Source organism: Glandiceps talaboti, chromosome 18 (assembly GCF_964340395.1).
Source record: "Glandiceps talaboti chromosome 18, keGlaTala1.1, whole genome shotgun sequence".
Lineage (NCBI taxonomy): Eukaryota > Metazoa > Hemichordata > Enteropneusta > Spengelidae > Glandiceps > Glandiceps talaboti.
In genome coordinates this window covers 14,592,501-14,617,500 of record NC_135566.1, presented here as the reverse complement: position 1 = coordinate 14,617,500, position 25,000 = coordinate 14,592,501, and the positions used below count along the sequence as shown (strand labels likewise).

Genomic DNA, 25,000 nt, shown 5'->3' with positions numbered 1-25,000 from the left:
TTGGCAAGTAGTTTTTGTCAGGCAAACAATACTGTTAACACTTCTGTTTGTTCTTTTTTTCCATTCAGTGTGAGTTTTATTTCATTTCAAATGTAAAAAAATTGGGACTTCATATAATATAACATCCTGTATTGCCTTTGGCTATCGGCACATAGCAAAGAAAGTAATACATAACAAATACCGCTATTAAATTCAAACAAATGAAAAGCAGGCAGAAAAAACAACAAGGAAACATAAATGGTACAAATGTTTAGATTAAGAGATAAAAGGGAATAACACATATACATTTTTAAAAAAAAATATTGAAATTTCTGTCTGAAGGACGATATGATCACTTATTTCAACGAAAGATGTATGCGGAATATATTTATAACAAAAAATGTTGATTGTAATCATTGTGTAAAATTGAAAACGGTGAATCGCTTTAGTTAAAAAAAAATTCGAAAAAGACAAAAATATCCATAAACATCTCATTTCTGATGCGAGTTTAAAAAAGTGCCGAAATAATTATACTAATTTCTGAGAAGTGTTTGTGAATGAGTGTTAAAAAAATGTAAAAAGCAGTCAAGGTCTGATGCATGACTCTAATTTTCTAATTAGGTTATTGACCTACAGTGTGTCATCTTCTTTTTTTTAACACCTTTTGAATTGGCTTAACGCAGTTACATCATAGGCAACACTTAATGACCTGTGTTTCTTTATACTAAAACATGTATGAAAAATAACACAATAACTATAATCAAGTGTCACCAGCTGTGCAATATCTATTATAAGTTGAAGTGTATGTTCTGAGAGGTATGTGACTGCACACCCAGGATTAGGAGTCAACTAAAGTTCACTTTTTATTTACCCGTATTAATGTTTGATTCTGTCTCCTATTTCTAAATAAAATGAAATGCCAGGAAATATTTGCCAAATATTTGCTTGCTGAAAATCGTTATGTTTCTAGTAGATGTAAATTTTCACCATTTTTTTGTTTGTTTGTAAATTTGTTACATATTACAAAATACACAAAATTTTTATTGGAAACAGTTCAGTCCTTCTCAATTGCAATAGTCATTGATAGTAGTGTGTACATTGAGACTGTGTGTAAACAGTAGAAATAGAACTGTCCGTGTGTAATGAATGAAAAAAAAATATTAGAGAAAAATATGATAATACCAGCGGCTTCAGTATCAAGGAAAAATCCGTGAAAGTAAGGGCAGTTTTGAACGTTTTGACTCATACTTTAACCACAGCAGAACTAGTGACATAGACATGTGTTGTCATGACGTAGGATGACCAGAATATACATTCCATATTTTTTGTTCAACTTGGCTTGTGCATGATAATCTGTTGTGTATCAATTCTCTTTTTGATTAAGGTAGAATGCACCTTGGGATAAATTTCACTGAAAATCAAATTTCCTAAAATCTCTTGAAACTTTGCAATATGTAAGCTTGCTTCTGGTCTTTTTTAAAGAATGAAAGAAATTTTTGGGGTAATTGTCTTGTTTTCAAGGAAGTTTACAATCTTTTATTTTCCACATAGAATATTTGGCAGCCATATTGGATTCTAAAATGTCTTAATTCTGTAACATTTTGACCTCTGTTTCAAAAATTTGTATGGTGACACCAGACTTTTTTTCTTGATTTTAACTGAGAATAGGTTGGAGTTTTCGTGAACAAAGTACCAGTAAAAGTTTTGAAGAGTTTATTTCCAAGGAACTTTAAATATTTACTTTCAGACTTTGTTATAAAGTGGCACAAGGTGAATTTTTTAAGCTTTGCACTCTCGCAAAAATACTTAAGGATCTCATTTAAATTTTAGTATAATGTTTCAATTGCTTCTGGCATTGATAGAACAGTTGATTGTATAGTAGGGTATTGTTATGAATATAATAAATTATCAAGTAATGATGATCATTCAAGTGGGTGGAGGGTCTATGAATATACACAAAAATATTGGGATAAACTTGTGTAATAATAACAGAACCTCATGCCATTTCATTGAGTTACAATTACAACTGCCGACATCAGACCATGGCCGAACAGAACCTGTTACAAACAGGGAAAGTAAACAACTGGGTTAGATTTATAACACTTGACACAGCATGTTTGAAGTACATAGACTTATATTACATCTCATCCATCATTTGATAAGAACAGTTTTATGGCCACTTTACACAATAGTTCAACTTCACAAACAAGTTTCCTGTTCCCCTGGCATTTCATGTACACATGAGGAGGCCATAAAACTGTTCTTATCAAACTGTGGTGTGTGTAATACAAGTCTCTGTATTTCCAACATTCTGAGCCAAGTGTTTTTAGTTTAATTCAGGTGTTTACTTTCCCTGTTTTTAACAGGTTCTCATCTCCATGGTCTGATGTCGACAGTTGTACGCTCCAGTGTATGCTACCTGTTTAACTGTCGGCCATATCTCTCTTAATAAACCTTACCCTAGGTTTTAACACCCAAGACTTACTCAGATCCAACTTTTAACACATGCATAGTTTATTCCTTTGTTTCTCTTCAACTAGCAATAACTTTTGTAGATGTATTTAAAAATAGATTTACCGCTACCTTAGATTAACAGTGAAAGTTGTCTCTCGCCGCATCTGGTTCATAAGACCATTGACTTTCAATCATATATCGTTGACTTTCAATCATACATTTGGGTACACTTTATTGGATCTCTAGCTGCTGTTTGCACTCCCTGTAGGAAGTGTTGTGTTTGTGCCAACTCATTTGTACACTCATTTGATCTGTTCACTTCTGCATAGCTAATTACACACATAGCCTCTCATGTGTAGTTTAGTCAAGTAAGTGTGTAGCTTTTTCCCCAGAGAGTTAATGAAGTTGACTGACTATGCATATCAGTAGTTGTCATCGATGTGACTTTTTTTTTTACATGGTCACTAAAAACCAAATGTCAGGAGTTCATTGCTGAGGAATGGATATACTGCCCTCTAGTGTTCAGTGCAGGCATATTATTGAGTGGCGTGACCAATTTCCCCTCTTTAAATGTGAACTCATGAATATGGTGAAAACAGTGGAGGCATAGTAACTGAAACCAGATTAACACCAAACATTTGGCTGATAAAACTGAACAACCTGTAAAGTTTTAACTTGGTAATAACAGTTCGCTAATTTTGTTCCAGACTTCAGGGCTAATACTGGTTTGGCAACTTGGGTATGTAGCTTTTTGCGAACATTAAAAAAATACCCCTTGTTCATGTTACTGGTCAGTTTTATGCTATGTGTTGGGTCTATGTCCTAAGCCACTCTATAGACAATAGGCGCTTGACAACTGACACCAAAGGGTACATAAAAAAAGTCTCACTACAGCTGCCTGATTGATTTATAGTATGTCACCTTCTTAATTAACTATTGTTTACTTGTATTGTTGTGTTAATTAGGAAGACAAACACTATGTGGTAGAAGTACACCAGCTGACAAATAAATGATGTGTCACTCACTCACTCACAAAATGTATCAATACTGGCAATTCCACAGTTAGGGTACTTGATCACAGCTGGGTCACTCACAAGTGTTGACATGGATGTAAGGAAACTTACAAGTTGTTTGTTGTTGGCTTTTAATCATTTTAAAAAGAGGAAATGTTGGGATGTGAAGTTGTTTATTTTGTGGTATTGTGTGGTCTTAATTCTGGTCTCAGTAACTGTACTTCAGTTTTGAAGTCAATAATTCAGCTAAGCTCTATTCTCACAAACCAGAGCTGTTATTTCTTTGGTGACACTGCAAAATAACAACCTCTGGTGTGTCTTGGATGGTGGTGTAAAAGAGGCTGTGGTTTACGACGATGGCTAATCCTCATGAATTGTAAGTGGAATTTTTTCAAAAATGGAGAAATTTTTGTTTTTGTTGGTTTCAAATTAATCTAAAGGAGAAAATATTGGGAAATTTTGTTACCTACCTAGTGTACTGTGAGTTCCGTCATGTTGGTTATTTTACTGTTCAGGTAACAAAGCAATTAATTCAGCTAAATGCGTCACTTGTAAGAGTGGAATTTTTCCAAAATTAGATATTTTGTATGTTTTTCAAGGGAGGACATTTTGGGATGTGATGTTGTTTTTGATTTTTTTTTAAGTGTGGTGTCCAGTATATTTTCTGTACAATGAATTTTTTTAATCTTGTATTTTTTGTACAGAATTGTTTCGGTACATTTGTGTAGAAATGTTTGTTGTTTTGTCTGAATAGAATGGATGGGGGTGGGGGTGACTTTCAGATAATCCAATTATAAAAATGCTGTGTAGAAAAAGAATTAAAATGTAAATGTTCAAATTTATTAGATGGGTGGTTTTTCTTCATTGAGAAATGAAATTGAAAAAAAAAATTGACTTTTTGAACAATGAACGAAAACCGAGATTAATCATGCAGTCAGTATGATCGATCTATTTCATGACAAACAAGGGTGGTCTGGCCAGCAGAAATGTTTTCCAATGCAAGATGGTACAACAGTTGAATTTATTTTCGTGAGAACAATATCTGAAGCTAGCCATGCATTGAAATAAAAGTTAGTCATGCAGTGAAATAATCTAAATGTGAAAAGACATCTACATCTGTGGTAAACATTCACATCGAGAACCTTGATTCAGTTGAGTAACCAAAGACAGTGGAGAAACAGGATGTCGGTTAGCAAATAACAATAAATCTATAGAAATATCAGTACCAGGCATCATCAGCTTTCCAACAACAAAAACTAACTTGTTTGTTAAATCTGTGAGAGAGTTGACCGCACCCAGATGAGAGAGATTGGACAGGTAGTGACAAATAATGAGTTATTTCATTTCATTAAAATTTTTTATTTTGATGGTTTGTTGTGAACAGTTTAACAACCCTCACTTGGGGGAGGGGTAGAGGGGAGGGGTGGGTACAATGCATATTAGGACTGTGGTAGGGGTCAGTGGATGTTTGCCCAGGTAGCATGGTTGGTAGTGCAATCTGTCTAGTAATTGGAGGTTCAAGGATCGAGTCCCACCTCTGGCAAACTTGTTTCCTTCTCTCTGCTTACTAAATTTGGTGAAGAGGAAACCTGGGCCAGCAATTGGTGTAACGGCCGGCCTCTGTAGTGTTGTAGTCGGTGGTGTGTGGTGGACTTCCCGAATAGAAGGAAGGATAAATGTGTGTTGGGGTCGGTGGATGTTGGCCTACCTTGGTATGGTAGGTCATTTGTAGTACCTCCATCTGGTAACGAGAGTCCCAGGATTCGAGGTCAGACATCAGATTGAAGCCATTTCACCCTTTTTGGTTGACAGAAATTACGTAATTAAACGGGGGAAGATCTGTCTTATTCAATTATTTTTCCTACAACTGACAAAATGGCTGTAGTAACACTAACAGAGCAATCAAACACATTTGTTGGCTTTTTTAGAGACTGTAAATGTCAAGTGAGAAATCATGAAATGTATACATAATTATGATAGCAGAATTTTATATCAGCTAAAACAATCAGGATGTTGTAATCAGCTATCAAGAATGGTGCATGATGGGAAATGTGGTATCATTTCATTGATGAACAGAAATCAATCACAGTTATGATAAATTGTGTTGTGTACTTAGTAACCTCAAATGATCTATTCCTGGTTACTAAGTAAGACCCTTACACAGTAATGCTATCCTTCGAGTCACCCTAGATTTGGTATTACTACAACTACAAATATTCTAGTCTTGGTTACCCAGACCCCTGCTACAGGAGGGCTATCCCTCTAATCACCTGGATTATAGGTGATGTAGTATGGCATGGTGTGGTGTGGTGTGGTGTGGTGTGGTGTGATGTGGTGTGGTGTGGGGTGGGGTGGTGTGGTGTGATGTGGAGTGGTGTGATGTGGTATGGTGTGGTATGGTGTCATATCTTATGGTATAGTACAGTACAGTACAGTACAGTACAGTACAGTATAATATAGTATACAGCTTTAACATATACAACGTTTATTATTGGTATTTTAACATTTTTCAGTTAATATAACATTGATTGCCTGTTCAAAACAATAATACTCCAGTTACAACTAACTGGTGTAGGTTTAATACAGTATATTGTATGTCAAACTCAGGAGGGGTTAATTTGGTGTGACTGGGTAAACAAAGTAAAAATTCCTCTGAAATATTTAGTCACAACTCTTTTACAACTTATGTATCAAAAGTTTGATTAAAAGTGTTCATGTTAACAGAAAGATCTCGACTCAAAGTTGATAATATTGAAAGTTTAGTCACCATTTTCGTTGAGAATTATTCATGATATAGTTAAAGAAATATAAAATATTGCTATTTTATGCAAATTATCTATGAAATATTGTCTTATTTCACTCTATTTATGCAAATTATCTATTTTATATGATGAAATATTGTCTTAACGCTCTATGCAAATAATATATTTTCTATGATAGTCTTGTTTATGCAAATCTATTTTCTATGTTTTATGCAAATAAATCTTTTGATGAAATAGTCTTGCTGAACTCTGTTTTATACAAATAAATCTATTTTCTATGATGAAATTTGTCTTCAAACATATAACTATAAAAATAATAAATATACTATAAAACTATACTACCTGTAAAAGTAATTTTATTCAAATCTCTTTTCTATGATGGTATTGTCTTGTGTAACTTTCTGTTTCATGCAAATCAATCTATTTTCTATTCTGGTATTTAGTTTAATAAAATGACAGAAATGTAAAGAGATACTCAGAAACCAGCGTACCTGAGTACACATTGTCGATGTCACTTGACTCAACCACGCTGTTATGTTTGTATCAAACCATCAAATGTACACATTTGAAGCAACAAACAAGCTGTTCCTGCAGTGACAATTAAAATACACACATTTGCATATTTGCAAATTATTTTTATATAAATGAGCGCTAAATTTACTGAATGATTTGTGGTGTGACACGCAATTAGCAGCCGTTACCTTCGACCAGTTTGTCCTAGTTTTGAATAAAAAGCGGCAACTATATATGCTATAGTCACGGTTGTCGTTCATTTACAACCATTGTTATCCTTCTGAACTGTGTATGGACTGTGAATGTCAGTGTTTGTTTGGGGGGTTCATTGTGGTAGATCAAATACTAGTGACATGTGACAACTCAGACTTTGATTCGCATTCTGACGAGTCTTTGTAGCTCTCCGTTAATTGTACGTAATGAATGACAAGTCTGCAATCTATATGTTTGCAGACGTCTATACTTTTGTAAAGTGTATGTTATATTGGGTGACAGCTGTGCCGTCAGCATGCATGCTATTTACTCGCTGGTCTGTTGTGTAAATCTAACAACCTGACAAGTCAGATTACTAGGTCTGTGTGAATGTGTCAGTACGCATTGAGAGCTTTTTGCACAGCACCAGCAACAGACACCAGAGATGTGTCAAAAAGATTTACATATATTTTTATTCAGATTACTCTGGAGATACCTTTAGAATTCAAGTTGATTTCACATGCTATTGACTCTAATTATAACGTGTGTGTGTGTGTGTATGTATTTATGTATACATGTATGTATGTATGTATGTATGTATGTATGTATGTATGTATGTATGTATGTATGTATGTATTTGTATATATGTACGTATATAGGTACATAATGTACATTTCTGTCTATGTTTTATACGTATGTATGTATGTATGTATGTATGTATGTATGTATGTATGTATGTATGTATGTATGTGTGTATGTATGTATGTATGTGTGTATGTATGTATGTATGTATGTATGTATGTATGCATGTATGTATGTATGTATGTATGTATATATGTATGTATGTATGTATGTATGTATGTATGTATGTATGTATGTATGGTTTGTAGGTATGTAGGTTTGTAGGTTATGTATCACTATTTAATGAAAGAAATATGGGTGTGTGTGTGTGTGTGTGTGTGTGTGTGTGTGTGTGTGTGTGTGTGTGTTTCTCTCCCTGTGAGTCTGCCTATGTGTGGACATACCTAAATGTGTAGAAAGATAGGTAGGCAAAACATTTACAGACATTCACATTGAACAAAGTGTAAATGTGCACTGTTTGCTAGTTAATGCGTCGGTGTGTCGTGTATGTCAAGACAGAGACAAGTTGTCGATGCATTAACTGATATTCCCCCGATGAATACCCCGCCATGTGTATTAGACAACACCTTGGTCTTACCATCTGTGTCAAGTTTAATCATCATGAACACCGTTTTGTGTGAAGCCGTTGTGCTCCAATTCACTTGTCATATCTTTTGACTTGTACACAATTGCAACAATTGTTGTACACCAAGGGTTACATAGCATCAAACGTATTTCCTATCTCTATGCAGTGTTTAAATTGCTTTCAATGCAATCTAAATATGTTCTTAATGGAAATCAAATTTTTAGTATTTCCTTTGTCAAGTGAGCCATAAAAATCTCTTTGTTGACCATAGAATAAACATTTACAAAAGGGGAGAGTAAATTAAATGGATGTCTTCTGTGTCATTCAAACCCATTTTTTGCTTGGATAGACAGAAAATCTAGATTTTCATTTACAAATTACCGCCGACGTATTCTTATGATGGATGGGGTCCTTTAGGATTGATTTTAATAAAAGTAAAATCTTTGAATCCTTCAGAAAAAAAATTCCTGTAAAAATTTAATGCCGGGTGCTTTGAAAATATAGAATTCTTCTTTTTTTTTTGTTCACAGCTAATATTTTACTGACTGTGAAGGCCCAGATTGATTAAGGTTAAAAGTTACGTGAGAAAGTCTTATAAAGCTGCCAAGAATGTTGGTTTCCGAACAAAAAAATAACCCTATTAAATGTGAATGACTTCTTTGATAAGATAACACTAATGCTAGAATGTGTGATTGAATGATGCACCTTTTTTAGAAAAAAGTGAATAATTTTGTGATAGAATTTTTTTTCAAAATTGTGATGACCTGTTTGTTTGTATGTATGTATGTGATTTTCAAACCTTGTTGTCTTGCATTTTATGCATAGATCAGATGTATAAGAAGCAATCCAATATGAACCCATGTTTGCCCTCTCTCATATCATCAGAAAAATACCAACGATACCATAAAAAAAAAGATGGTGGGACCTTGTCACTTTGTGTTACTGTATTGTCCATAAAACACATGCCTATCAGTCTTGTACCATACTGATATGTCACTCTCTTTTCACTTTGGAATCACTCAACCATGTGGTCAAAATATTAATAATAGTGACAATGACAAACATCTTGTGTCCGTGTTTATGTCATAACCGTGCAGGGCTAAAAAAAAAAAAAAATTGCAAATTTACACATCTTGCTATTGTCTATCACTATGTTTGTGTTTTATACACATGCAGGGCAGTCACACAAACTTTTTATATATTTACATGAATATTTTTACATGAAACCTTGATTAAATTATTCTAGTGTAATTTTAATGTCAATTCGTGCCTTCTATATCATTATGATGGTTTTCTATCATTGTTAGAACCGTTGATTGTATAATACGGATTTCCTTAATGTGTTTTATATGTATAATAAATTACCTCATCGGATCATTTATAAGGTACCGGTATATCTTGAAACCAGGTTTGAGTTCAGTCAGTTACAAGTGATGATTAAGTAACTTAAGTAGAACTAGTCTGTAAGGTACACCGCCGTATGGGGCGCCCTCTCACATTGGTCAACCCCTGTCACTGATGGGGGAGGAACGACACGACGTACCGTTCAGTGTTACGTAGAACACGGTAAAGTAACTTCTGTATGTGCAGTAGGAATTATGTCTAGAAACATAATACACTCAGCTTATGCCCCTTTAACATATCTTGTTGGTGACATTTTGTGTCCTACCAGGTCCCCACTGTTACAGTTGGGCTGACGAGGGCATAATCGTTGCTCAAATCTTACCCAAGGCCTTGAGCCATTCAGACACGTACTGTAGTGGCAAGGCTTGAATTTGCAACCCTCAGATTCCAAACTCTCTGCTGTAACCATCGTGACAGTAGAGTAAAATGTAAAGTTGTCATTGAAGAGTCTCCATATACTACCAAACCAGAGAGACTATAGAGTTTCAATTAGGCCACATGGTGTTTATTATATCTCACCCAATGAATTAACTCATAAAATTGAGGTACTTATCATGCTGATAGCGTACGTGCACATGCAATGTTTTATATATATCTCACTATGAAAACAAATAAACAGTTTTTTTTTTAATTTTAATTGTTTGATTCAAAAGTGATGTTGATTTGTGTTCACAGCGAGGTAAAATGTATCATTTTCTTACGCGCTAACAGCTACTGTATTTTGTTTTATGTAAATTGAAACAAAAACCCTATGTTAGGCATAAAAAAAATCGTACTTCCTAATAAAAAAATGTATAGTCACTTTGGTTTGGTAGTACCAAAGTACATAACATTGAAAGTCTATAGTCACTCTGGTTTGGTAGTATCGAAGTACATCATGGCACGAAAATCTATAGTCACTCTGGTATAGTAGTATCACAGTACATGGCATTGAAAATCTATATATAGTCACTTTTGTTTGGTAGTATCAAAGTACATGGCATTGAAAATCTATAGTCACTCTGGTTTGGTAGTATCAAAGTACATAACATTTGAAAGTCTATAGTCACTCTGGTTTGGTAGTATCAAAGTACATAACATTGAAAGTCTATAGTCACTCTGGTTTGGTAGTATCAAAGTACATAACATTGAAAGTCTATAGTCACTCTGGTTTGGTAGTATCAAAGTACATAACATTGAAAGTCTATAGTCACTCTGGTTTGGTAGTATCAAAGTACATGGCATTGAAAATCTATAGTCACTCTGGTTTGGTAGTATCAAAGTACATCATGGCACTGAAAATCTATAGTCACTCTGGTATAGTAGTATCACACAGTACATGGCATTGAAAATCTATATATAGTCACTTTTGTTTGGTAGTATCAAAGTACATGACATTGGAAATCTACACCTACCATGTTATTTATTTTAGTGTTTTTTTATTTTAGTTGATGTTCAAATGATTGATCACCCATTTTTTTTTTTGTGTTTTTAACATAAACAATGCTGGTACATATGTTTTAAAAATAAACCGAAAACAAAAGGTGAAAATCAACAGGTTTGTCATTGATGAGTGGCTATGTTAGCTGGTACATGGTTCATGTTAGCTGGTTCACATTACCCCCAGTTTTGCACTGTGTAACCTCGTATTTAGTGTAAATGTGAAATGATAAACATCCACAGAAATATCTTAAATAAATAAAATACAAAACAACATGTAAGAACTGTACATTTATATCTAAGGAAAAATACTATACACATGGGCATTTTCGCTAATTTATGCCTGAAAACAAACATGCAAAATACATAAGTGACTAGAATGCTTTCTTGTACATGAACACAATGTACCAGTCTGGTAAGTAGTCCAAAGTAGGCTTTTAGAACTAGGTCTCGTGGCAAAAATATCTATGTTTACTGTAGTCCAGCTCATATTGCATGTACAAACAAAGCTTACTTTAAGAAGTCCTCACAAAAAGACCGTAATTTCATTTTAATGTGTTCATGCTTCTGCTAATTGGTGAATATTTTTAACTGTATATACTAGTAGTTGGTGGTCTAAAAATTGTGCAGTTCTGGGAGTGTTCAAAACTGAATCTTGAAAACGGAAGAAAGATATTTGTATAATATTTATGCTTATAGTATGAACTAGTTTTGTGGTAGCTATAACTAATACATTTACATTGGTTGAAGCATAGTCCAGAGACTCAAGTTTTGCCTTCCATCAAGGATTCCATAGAAATTAGAACAGATTTATTTTTATTTATTTTATTTATTTATTTATTTATTTATTTATTTATTTATTTATTTATTTATTTATTTATTTGGGAAACCTCTGGGAACCAATCCCATTTAGAGGCGCCAAATATGGATAGAGATCCTAGTCAACACAGTGTGTATCCGATTGAAAATTTGGCTGTTGCATTTGAGAACACCCAAGAATTTCATTTTAAAGTATTTCTGGTTGAAGATTTGGCTATCGCACATGATAAAACCCAACATCGTTCACTTGAAAATGTTCCTATTTGAATTTGTGGCTATTTCATTTGATAATAATATCCAACACTTTCCATTTTAAAATGTTCCTCATTGAAGTATTGTCTATTTCGTTTCATCATAAAACCTAACATCTCTCATGTGAAAGTGTGCCTGATTCAAGATTTTGGCTATTTCATTTGATAAAATCTAATATCTTTCCTTTCAAAGTGTTTGCGTTGCACTCATATTATTTCATATATATTGTAAAGGACATGTGCCAACTTGAGACGCGGTTATTGTCTACGCACTTACAGGAAACTCATCTTGGATCATATTAATGTTGATATCTGCCCTGAAAAGATGTATAAAATATCCATACATGATATTACATTGATATGGTTACGTACAGGCCTTTTTCTGTGATCATGATGTTGATGGCAGTTTTTGTGGGTGCACCCAAAACTTAATGTCGTTTATTTAGTTTGATGTACAAATGCTACACATCTCACCGTTTCTGGTGATGAGTATAAACAAATTTCAGTAAAGAATTAACACATGTAATCAAACAAAAATGTCCAAATCTGACCCATACCCCTGTAAATTTTGAATGAAATAAACAATCCATACGCAGGTTCTCTTCCTCCAACATGTTTTGAACAAATCACTTATCCTTCTTCAGTGTCTAACTGGATCTGACAGAATGATCCAAATTTTGCTGGAGGTGTTGAGTAACCAGAGATGTGAAAAAGGTTATCTTCAATATATGTAAATTCAGATGTGTGACAGTAATTCGGGTGTTAAAGTAAGCAATGTATCAAATTAATTTCAATTTGTGGTCTCTTCTTAGATTTGGTTGTTTCCAGAAGCTGTCTGGTACTGTCCCATCAACTTGTAGTAAACTGGGTGATGGACTTCTTGTCCCTTTGGAAGTAGAAGCATTATCATCGATAGATCACAAAGAATAACAGTTTCAAGTCCCTGCCAATATGTTTCACATATTGTGAGTGTACAATATTTACTTGAGAGTACACATACACGCAGACATATTTTTTGAAACCTCATAAATAAAACTTTTATACGATATAAATTGCTATGCATCCATATGTCTCTTGTTTATTCAGTATGGTTGGCAAGTCAAAAGACTGTTACAATATTTTTTACAATTATATGAATTATGATTGAATGATATTTCAAATTTAATGATCACACTGGCAGAAAGTCACTGTTGTATACTTTTTTGTGTGTTTCAGTGTTTTGTTCTGTGCCATGTGTGTGAGTATAGTACCAAAGATTAGTGATAGACTGGTGTGTGTGTGTGAGGGGGGGGGGGGGGGGGCATGTGCCTGTGTCTTTCTGTCTGTCTGTCTGTCTGTCTGTCGTATGTATGTATGTATGTATGTATGTATGTATGTATGTATGTATGTGTGTGTGTGTGTGTATGTATGTATGTATGTATGTGTGTATATATGTGTGTGTGTATGTATGTATGTGTGCGTGTGTGTGTATGGACATACATATGTATGCATATGTATGTATGTGTGACGTGTGTGTATATATGTATGTATGTGTGTGTGTATGTATGTATGTGTGACATGTGTGTATGTATGTATGTATGTATGTATGTATGTATGTATGTATGTATGTGTGTATGAGGCAGAGAAACATGAAGAAGATTTTTTTTGTACAAATTTTTAATGACCGACCAACCCATAGTTGCTGTAAAGAAGTAATGAGAATCCCCCAAAAATAGGGTCAGACTCCGCCTTAAACAATTTACAAGTTCTATTCTAAATGTTTTTATCCCATGGTGACAGACTACTTTTCTAAAAATAGGGCACGAAAGTGAAAGTCGTGAAAACGGTTGCACTTAATTTCAGGAACTGATCCTTATATACAGATCCGAACTTTAGAATTATGCAGTAATTTATAAATGTGAGTTACCATCACATGAACGATATTCTCTAAGGAACCTTGATGGTGACGTCGAATGGTTGCATATCTTACACAAACTGTTTACCCATGGAACTCAGAATAACACCTTATGCTACAACCCTGTGAGGTATGCATTCATTATGATTTCGACACATAAGTGTGAAGTCAATCTCCTGAGACAGATCATTATAAATCCTAAAAAGGGGGGCCTCACAGTGTCAGTTTCATGTTCAATATAATTTAATAAGAACAGAAATATGATACCACGGGGAGTTTGAGTCACATCTATCGTCCTACACCACCATCATTAGCTTTCAAATCTGTCCCCCACATACTTGGCTGCTTTGTTGACATTTACACACCTGCAGATTCCAAGCCGGCCAATCTAATTCGCCCATCATGACACCATGCATAAACTTGAAGCATTTTTTTTGTATGGTTTATGTTAAAGGAGGACACCACTCCAGGAAATAAAGGGCAATTCCATAAACTTTGGGTTGTAGAGAGTCATTTAATAGTTTTACCTCACCTACATTACGTGTGATTTCAGAGGAACAGCAAGATGAAGTTGTCCCTCATTTAAGGATCTTGCTGTTGGTGACATTCCATCATGGGCGTCAGCAGAAATGTTTATGCAATGGGTGAACAATGAATATTCATGACCTCTTCCCAGAAGGTAATAGGCACTTAGGAGTCATAAATATTCATTGTTCGCCCATTGAATAAACATTTATGAGGCAACGTGGCCCACAGCAAAGTCCCCAAATGAGAGGCAACTTCGACTTGGTGTTTCTTTTGAAATTATGTGTATTGTAGGTGATGTAAAAGCATGAAATGAATCTTCAAAACCCACAAGTTAATAAAAATGCCTTTATTTCCTGGAGTGGTGTTCTTATTTAACTCCAACAGGGGTAATGACATTGTTATTCAACATCTAATTAAAAAACTTGAAGCATTTTTTTTGTAAATTGCGTATTACACACCAAGCGTAAACTTTACCTGAAGAGAGCAGAGCACGCTATCTTTTAAAGTTGAGCACTTTCCTTTAAAAAAAATTTATGATAGCTTTTACCCTTCTCGTGATAATCATACATCAAGCCACCCATTCTGTTATCTTCTTTTCAATACTCTAAAGTTACAAATGGTCTGTATTGAGTCCTAGTTAGTCACGTTATTTATCACTATAGTAGCTCATATTGATCAATTATCAATGTATTTCATGAAGCCTGAGATAAGATAAGCCATATGTCATTTGGTTTCTTCTGATAAACAATCTTGATTTTGATCAAACTAAAATGTATGGCCCATTATTATTAGGATTTTTCAATCAGAGATGGAACGTTAGGCCATGTCACTTGTCAAGAACTTTTATAGATCAGTTTGTTGATTTTTCTGCAAAGTGATAATAAAATGTCTATCTCCCTATTCTTTTATTCATGTTCCAAAGTTATCTTGCCATTTGCAATGCTTTATCTCCATAGTTTGGGTACGTCTTACGAGTAAACTTGTTCCGTGTTATTGGGTTGAACATGTCCATGTCCACTTCTGGTGACTATGGTGCAATAAATGTTATTAAAACCTGGTAAACCACACAGACATTATTTCAAGTTTAAATGACCAAATGTCTATTTGTAACACCCTGTCCAGATCGAAACAGCTCTTAAACAACAGTTTGCTATATTAAAAGTACATAACATCATTTCATGTTAATTCGGTAAAGTCTCTTCTTCATGCCCAGTGTTCCTTCTTCTTCTTACTCTTTCCTGTCCGGAAGGTCTAGGGCCATCCTCTTTAGGTGTTGGAGAAGAAGGATACAGTGGGTTTCATTTATAGTGAAACTCATACATCCATAGCCATGGATGTTCTGTCACACTCCTTTTCATCCAGTCCTAATAGTACCTTACAGATCATACACATAAATTAAACCACAAAAGACTCAAATTCACGTAATCTTTGAAATTTATACACGGTACTACAGAATGAGTTGTGCCTGTGTACACATTATTAGCATAAAACAGCATTAACAATATTTTATCTCAGATGTCTACTTTGTTGAAGGTGTTGCTTTGCAAGGAGAGCTGTAGGAAGTCTTAATTTCAAATATCATATGGTTAAACACTTCCCCAGGGTTTACGCTTGTTCAAGGATGGTACCGTATTACTTATCCTTGACCTGTGCTGTATTGTGACTGTTATGAATCACACCTTGAATATACCCCATCAGCAGATGCTTACTTGAAGCGATTATAAGTTATGTTAGGCCTTGATTGCTTATTCACAGTTCCAGCACTCAAACATTATGTTTGCATGCCGATGGGCAAATGATCTTGCACCTAATGTACAAAGGTTAAATCACGTTTTAACTGTTATTGTCCGATATGTCTCCCTTCTAGAATGAGACACTATCTTGAAATAACAGTTGCGTTTTAAACCACCTGTAATCAAAATAAAAGTCCTTTACATGTACAGTTTCGGTTCGAATTTTCTATGGTATATGCCAAATGCATCCGGAAATGCAACCCTTGGAGTGCAAATAGATAGAATTATGACAATCTTGGGATAAAGAACAATTCCCCTGATTCCGATAAACTTGATCAACACTTGGAGCTGTGCAAGAGCGAGTGATAAAAGCCTTATCTTGCAAGGAACCATTGCCCTCATGTGTAACTTCAGAGTTCTCTACCATTACATTAAATGAACACTTCCATGAACAAACTGAACTCGAGTCTGTCCAAACAAGCTTTCGATTTGGATTGACCCTTTTGGCGCCATTGAAGAGAAATATGATTTTGTAGTCTGGTATTATAGAAATTATATTTGATTGATTGGTTGATTTTATGTCAAATCAGTGACAAGCACTAGTCAATATTATCCATCTCTACACCTCAACCAGTTAACTTTCTCGGTGCGGCATCTCTTCTCTCATACACGATCGTCTCAAATTTCTACAGGTAATCATGAAAGCCCTTGGCGAGGGATCTTTCTTTTTGTAATGGTCCTCGAACTTTAAACCGTCTTCCCTTTTAATCTCTGTCACTCAAGTTCTCAACAGCTTATCAAATCCCCAGAACATACCTCATCAAACAGTATTCATGGTTTAACTAATAAATGTTCTCAGTATCCCCCTTTTTGCTTTGTGCCCGGTTAAACGCAGGTCATGCAGATGGTGAAATGTTGTTTTTGTGTTTATGTATGGCATATTGTTTTAAACCACCAAAAAAAACCCACATCGTTTCTTAATCTATCGGCGATATTACATTGTTAAATTGCAAATAAAATGCAAATGTTATTGTGTAAGACTTAAATTTTTCAAAGAAACGTACTTTTTATCACTAGGTAAGAAGGTATGGCGTGCATTCTATGATCTGAACAGGGGGACTTCGGTAGGGTAAAGAGGAACACTAAGGAAGGTGTATTTTTTTTAGATTTCAAGAAACTGATTTTAATTTGTCATTAACCTCATGGCAAGATGCGTATTGAAAAGAACGGTCCGGGTTACTCGTTTTTACACTGTGCTGAAGTGTGTTTTGGAGGAAGGGACAATTTCCCCAGTCAGTTTAAGAAGGAATGAGAGGGGGCGCCTTGTTTCATGACTCGGCGACGGTTGTATACTTGTTGTAGACATGGGAAACTTGCCCAAATTATAAAGTGTTTTCCAATGTGGTGTAAATACATCTACGATTTTCTTGTCATCAATGACAGAAAGAGTTATTACATCTTTTGCTGCGCTAGCCAAAGTAGCTAATACTCCCCACTTTGAAGATTGGGAGCTTATCTTGCCCTTTGAAAGCACAAAAATTGCTATTCCCTGATTTGTGACTTGATAAATTTCTGTCTTGCCTAAAAGGTTTGGGCTTTGCTATGTCTTGACAAAATGCGATTTAATCCTTATCAAGACGAATTGATCCCACAGCCGAAGAGCAGCTACGATTTATACGTACATTAATCAGCCTCGCTATCACAGATCAAGAAACTTGATATATGTTGCACCACCTTCAAATCCCTGAAAAACATTTGAGTTGGTGATTTTCATGCTTTTGATGATGTCTTTGTATCCGCTACTGATCTCTCAGTTATCCGGTATCACAGACTACTACTTTAAGGGGCATATAAGCTAACATTGATACAACATAAATATGACCATTTGGGTATTCAAATAAAACTTTGTGTTTAGAATTGTACTATTTTTTTTTTGCAATTACGATACAAATTGCGACATTGAGATTGTGGTAGATATTTTTTGAAGGTAGTGATGAGTTGGAGTTTCCGTTGTGTTTTTTTAAAGAGAATGCTAATTTGAAATAAAAAAATGTCTTAGTACATGAAAGACTGCAGAATGATATAGGTTTAGCTGTGATTCTCCGATGATATTTTGCATAAGAGTAGGTAAATTTGCTTCCTTGTAATCTTACACCCTTTATATTCCTGTATCAACAGAGCTCTAAGTAGTAGACGTCTAAGAACACTGTTCAACATGTTCTGCCTGTCTGAGTGTCTGTCTGTCTCTGCCTCTTTCTATGTATGTATGTATGTATGTATGTATGTATGTATGTATGTATGTATGTATGTATGTATGTATGCATGTATGTATGTATGTATGTATGTATGTATGTATGTATGTATGTATGTATGTATGTATTTTTGTTTTTGTTTTTTGTCTGTATCTGTCTGACTGTCTGTCTGTCTGTCTGTCTGTCTGTCTGTCTGCCTGTCTCCCTCTCTTTGACTCTCTCCCTCTGTATGTCTCTCTACCTATCTGTGTCTGGCTGCCTCACTGGCTGTCTTCCTCTCTATCTCTATGTCTGTCTCTCTACCACAAGAAATGTGTATATATACATTACTACCATCACTTCGTCACTTTATACTATTTTCTTGTAACCAGCGCAGTGAACCTGATTTGTCTACTCATCAATTGAATACTTCTTTTCAAGCATTGATGATAAGATTACGATGTAGTAATCTGTGGCAACGATCTGTGGGGATGACACTGTAATGTGTTGTGTGTCTTGTAAGATACCGACAAACACAACCGAAAACGGTCTTTAGGTAAATGGATTCTGTCCACCTGAGACTCAGCGTGTTGATCGATTTTGTCTAGACTTGGCACTTGCACTTTATTAACGCTACCTAAGGATTGATCACTTTGTACAGACTATTGACCGGCTATCGCCCCCCCCCCCCGCCTTATAATTATTGAAGGCTCCCTCAAGTTGATACCAAAAGAACATAAACACACAAACAGGTGCATACAAACATTTATACCATTGCCGATCTAAGAATCTTTCCTAATTGATGTAAAACAAAAGAAATGATACAGGGACACGGAGATACTTTTAGTGGGTTTAATTTCTCTTTCATGTTTTATCTCTAGTGTTAAAATGCCATGTTCAGGTCAACAGAGCCCAAACATACAGACCAGTTAGATGTCCCAGGAGTTTAGTACATGCCTCGGAGTGCAGAACTTTGCGAGCGTGCATGTGTGTATGTTCGAAGTCATCGTGGGTGGAATGTTTTTGTTGTTGTTTTTTTTAAATATTTTTATTTTTTTAATTTTTTGTAGGGGGTGCTGTTATGTATAGTTTTCACCCTGTCTTAAGTAGGAGAATGGCTTTTTAAAAACTTTTTCGGGGGAGGGGTAATAGATAGCTTTTATCTGTTACGTATTTACATGGTTACAGCATGTTATTATGTTGCAGTTGAGTGATTCTCTGACCCATTATATGTAATAGATACTGTAATTTCTATTATCAGCTGTAACAAGAGGATGCAGAGTCTAAAGGACAAAAGAGTTTTCAACGATCTGACTAACCAGTGCATATCACGTTAAATCACAAGGCAAGTGTTTTTTTTCAATGTTAGTTCAGGGGCGTCTTCGTGTTTATGACTCTGTTGATCTCGAGTGGTGTCAATTCCGAGGACAAAAGTCAAAAAAAGCTTTACACGTTCGTACTCCATCAATTTGATTTTTACAGTTTACACTGGTGACATTACATGGCTATTCCTCAGCACAAAACGTCGATATGGTGACAGCACTTACCATCACTGTCATTTCAAAAAAAACTAAACAGCATTACATTCATTCAATTGAAATACTTATTTGTTACTGTTTAGTTGATAAAAGTCGTCCAAAGCTTGAGGTTCATTAAAGTAGCCATACGGATGAGGATTGGGATATTTTTTTCGGATTTTTATTATGAAACAATTTTATCCTGGCTTCCTACTTGAAAAATCAATGTGAAACAACATTGAAAAAGTCTGTGTTCATAACTCAATTCATTGCCAAAAGCTGTTAAAAATGTGTAAAAACGTTTGTTATTGTACGTACAATAACAACGATTTTACAAATTTATTAATCTTTTGCACGTTCTTGAGTTACAAAGAAGGACTTGCTATATATTATTTCACATTGATATTTCAAGTAGGAAGCCATGATAAAATTGTTTTATTAATAAAAATCCGAAATAAATACCCATAATGCAAATCTTGATTTTGACATTCAAGCTTGTACATTGAAATTCCAATATCAGCTGGTATGTAAAACACACAGATGATGCAAACTAACCACAATTATGTTCAACATAAAGTGAGACATTGTTTGATGTGATTATAATTGTAACACAACATACAACGCAATATTATAGGTTTGGTTTATTTCTTTTTGACAGTATCTCAAGACCCATGCTCTTTTAATAGTTGTACATGTTTTAGGGTAGAATACACCTTGGGGACACATTTCCTTATTATCCACATTCTTAAAGTTTCCCCCAACTTTGCCATATGAAAGCTAGTTCTGGTCCATTTGAAACAATAAAAGAAATTTGGGGGTTCAGCGTCTGGTTTTCAAGCTAATATAATTAATCGACCATCTTTTATTTTAACCAATGGGATAGAGTTGGCACGGTTTTTGGCGGCCATATTGGATTCTAAAAAGGCCAAATTTTGTTATTTCGATCTCTCTAATAGTAATCTGTACGGTGACCCCTGATTTTCTTTTCTTGATTTTAAGTGGGAATGAGTTTGAGTGTTCTTGAACAAAAAAGTAGAAGTTTAATATTTCATATCCGAGGTGCACACTTTGTTCAATTCCTGAAAGCTTACGGGTTCGAGCACTGACCAGATTAATATGCGACAATATTCTGATTCTTCTCCCCAGTTTGATCAAACATTGCCGCCTTTCACGTTTCACACATCCATAGATATATCGCTGCAACGTGAAAAAATCGCCTGAAGTTCTGCAAGATTTTGTTGCCCTATTCTTTTGTGGTGACTGTTCAGTGTACTACTGGCGCCCATCAATAATACACGTGAATATTTCTACAGATGTTTTTTGTTCCTCATCATCACTACTTTTCTGTCGCTCATCCTTCATATTTCGAGTCTATTTTGAAACAGTTCACCGCTCTGTATCTGTCTCATACGGACTGTTTTTTTTGTGATATTAAAACCCCATCCGTTAATGTCACTTTTTTACCGAGTCGGGTTTGTCCTCACAATGTGGTATCTAGCATTATTGGTTTTGTACGCTGTTGTTGTCTCGGCATTCGCGGTTTTTCGACCCATATTGTCGCCATAGGAACAATGAGTCTCTAACATGCAAGAGTGAATCGCGATGGGTTTCTTCCCTTCATCGTTGTAATTGCTGTCTTTATCTGGTGGTGTCAAGGAGCGCCATTCTTTCCTCGAATTCTGCCAATATCCGCCTTTGTTATGGTTCTATGGTGTGTATACAGTATATCCACGTGTCCATGTCTCCATCCCTTCCTTGTCTGTGTTTGCTAGTATCAGACTTCATCAACGCACTTGATGTATTTCATTTTTTTTATTTCCTATTTCGTCAATGGAAGTTCCGTTTATTCCAAAATTGTCTGCCTACAAATCACCCCATCATCTTTAGGGGACTCTCCTACCCTACAATTATATTGCTAAAAAAAAGGGGGGGGGGTAATAAAAACCAAACTTTCTCTTAAACGATAGTCGTTTTAAATATAGTAAATGGAATTTTCAGTTTAATAATAATAAATACAACACGTTGTGTTTATTTTTCGGAACAACTGCTCATTTTTTCCATCATTTGAAAACATCGATTATATTGCAAAAAAATGAGGACGCGAAACAAAAGACAGAAGTAGTGTGGCCAACTATCATATACTCGTCAAAGTCTACCAGGTGTCAATTTCATCATTTTTTCATTACACTGTGACAAGGGCAAGTCTTGTTTATTAAATATTATTCAAAAGCGTTAACAATGGTGAGACAAGGCGAACTTTGTCCTAACGGCTTGTCGCTATGATAGATGACAATGTAGTACCGTTAGCGCACTATGTCGCAGTCACCAATATATACTTTGATGCGAGGTCTCCGGCGGAGACTGCGATAAAATATTGAACAAAACGACTTGTCAGACTTAACAAATACTCTTGACTGTCGTGTTTAAAGCCGCAAGACAAGAGTGATATGCAACATAAACATTTGTCAACTCTTAGTTAGTTGTAAGGTTGTTGTACGCGATTCAGATGTCTGTGTCATTCACGTGCGTATTAGGTATACATGCAGTCGTGCTGTATATGGTGTGACTGTCTCTGAGTCACTTTACACGATCGAATGTATGTGTATGCTTTTTTAGGGGTTGAATTTACTATTTAAGACGGGACATTTATTTCAATTATATTATTTTTAAAGGTTTTCGCTTATAACTATGCATATAAACTGATCATGCTTGAGTCGGTGTTTTTTTAAAGGTTTTGGTTTATTCGTGGAAAATCACCAGAATGTGTCTCTGTTTTGTTTTATCCGGCTAGGTACAATTCCCCCAACGTATCACAAAGAGCAACCAATTGTATTATTCAATGTAATCTTCCGGACATGGCCATTTCCAAACGTTAACACGTGTAGCGTTTTAAATCTTTCACTACACTTTTTACATGGGTAATTGCCTAAGCGTGTCTTAAGGTTCTAACGTTGTTATGGCAACCGTGGCTACCTCACGATTTAGCTGCAGGTTGATTTGCATGAAGGAGTTGACGGTACTAGTACTATTGTCACATTACACCAGAGAGAGAGGATGAGAGAGAGAGAGAGAGAGAGAGAGAGAGAGAGAGAGAGAGAGAGAGAGAGAGAGAGAGAGAGAGAGAGAGAGAGAGAGAGAGAGAGAGAGAGAGAGAGAGAGAGAGAGAGAGAGAGAGAGAGAGAGAGAAGAGAGAGAGAGAGAGAGAGAGAGAGAGAGAGATTCCTTCCTTCCAAAGTTATTTTATTTCACGCCGCTTTGAAAGAGGCAATGACTGCCGTATGAAATCGGGGGCAGTTTCGAGTAGGCATTGAATATTATAAAACCCCACAGTGAACTAAAAAAAACGGTTTTATATTACCAAGTAGCATTTTAATATGATTGACGTTACAAAAGCCACTCTCGAATGTAGGGCGACATGAAATCTATACGCGTAGAATATTACACAGTATCGAACACGAAAATGTCCACCTTGATGTCTTTTCTTAAAATTAACATTTGAATGTTTTGTGAGAGTGATACGTCCATGCTCTATGCTACGCGCTGTAGGAGATAATTACTGCAGTTCGTTTTACTCACGTATACTCTGTATTTAAATTAGAGTAAATCATACAATGGAATAATCTTTGATTGAGAGGGATTAATTAACATAAATGACTGCTCAATAATTTTAATACGTGTGTTTATTTGCCTAGACGGAATCGGCGCCATTGGGAGCCATGTTTGATTTCGTGGAGGGACTACAATCAGAATTCATAGAACGCCAAAAAAAGTCGATTATCCTGGTTATATTATGTTATTATTATCATTATTATTATTAAAATACCAATATGAGTCCAATTCATTTCAGGAAAATACTTGCACTTTCGTCTTGTTTTTTAGTCAGTTCGTTTTTTTTCCTGTGGCGTTGATCATTGTCAATTTAATATGTATGAACTCATCGGAAGTGAAATTACTTTGTATTTTAAGCTTATTCGTTCATATCTAGTGAAACTGTCAATGCCACATGGTTTTGTGAACATTTCGGAAAAGTTACTGATTGTATAAGTTTCTTTGTCGGATTGAAATGAAATGATCCGATGTAAACACTGTTTCAATGTCATCACAGCTTTCAAATCAAGTTCATTGTTTGTGAACACGTGTCTGTAATCAATCAAGGTCATATAGGCTGTCCTCGTTGTATATTTCATACATCGAAATGGCGGGAAAATGAAGATTTATCAGAGTACGGAAATTACGGGAGAGTACACCTGCCACGACTTGCGGGCTTGTTATGTCTCAATGCCGTTCTAAAGCGTGTGTCCACATTTACCAAATTGTCTTTCGAGCTCAGAAAGTGCTCTTGACTTTCAGCACAAAAGAAGTCGGTACTTGACTTAAATATTTCAGTGCTATTTTACAAATCAATTATTTTGTTCTGATCGAACTGATTTGGCTGATAGCATCTTTTCCATCAACATTTCTACCGACCGTGGAACACTTTCTTGGAAATATGGAAAAAATCCCATACCGTCATGCGACTAAAGATCCTGCAACCTTACCAAAGGACGCTCCAGTCCTCGAACCACATGGCAATGTTGAGTTTGCTGGTGGGTGACATAGTCGCTTTAAGCTCAGTATCTAAGTATCCTTTGTTTATTTTTATGTTAAATTTTGTTTCTTCACTATTTTTCGAGCCTGGCCATATTTCTTATCCGTTTCGCCCCTATTTTTGAACAGGTGACAAAAAGTAGGGGAAAAATGAGAGAGAGAAAAATGTACAGTATGAATTCTAATTTATGGACGAAACAGTGATCACGTGCATTCGACTGTCACGTAGATGACTACAGATTGTGATATACACTAATGACACAATTTTTTACTATCTTAAAAAGTTCTGAATGGTTTAAAACATTGTTTGCATTTAAAAGAGGACAGATTTATGAAGATAAAGTTTAAGATGTGTGAAAAACAACAGAAAAGTACTACTCAAACAACATCAACGAGAACTAAAAACTGCTAGGCGACCTCGTTGCTATAGATGTTTTCAATAAATTCTGGTTTTCCTATAAATCCATTTTTTGGGAGTATTTCATATTTGATTCAGG

General features: G+C 35.3%; 1 long non-coding RNA gene across 1 annotated transcript in view; it reads left to right on the top strand.

Moving 5' to 3' along the window:
- The window catches only part of LOC144448814 (uncharacterized), a 15,414-nt gene extending 2,529 nt beyond the window's left edge, over positions 1–12,885 (top strand). The window contains exon 3 of the long non-coding RNA XR_013482134.1: positions 12,826–12,885. This is a non-coding gene — a long non-coding RNA (uncharacterized LOC144448814). The remainder of the gene's footprint in view (positions 1–12,825) is intronic.
- The last annotated feature ends 12,115 nt before the right edge of the window (positions 12,886–25,000 follow it).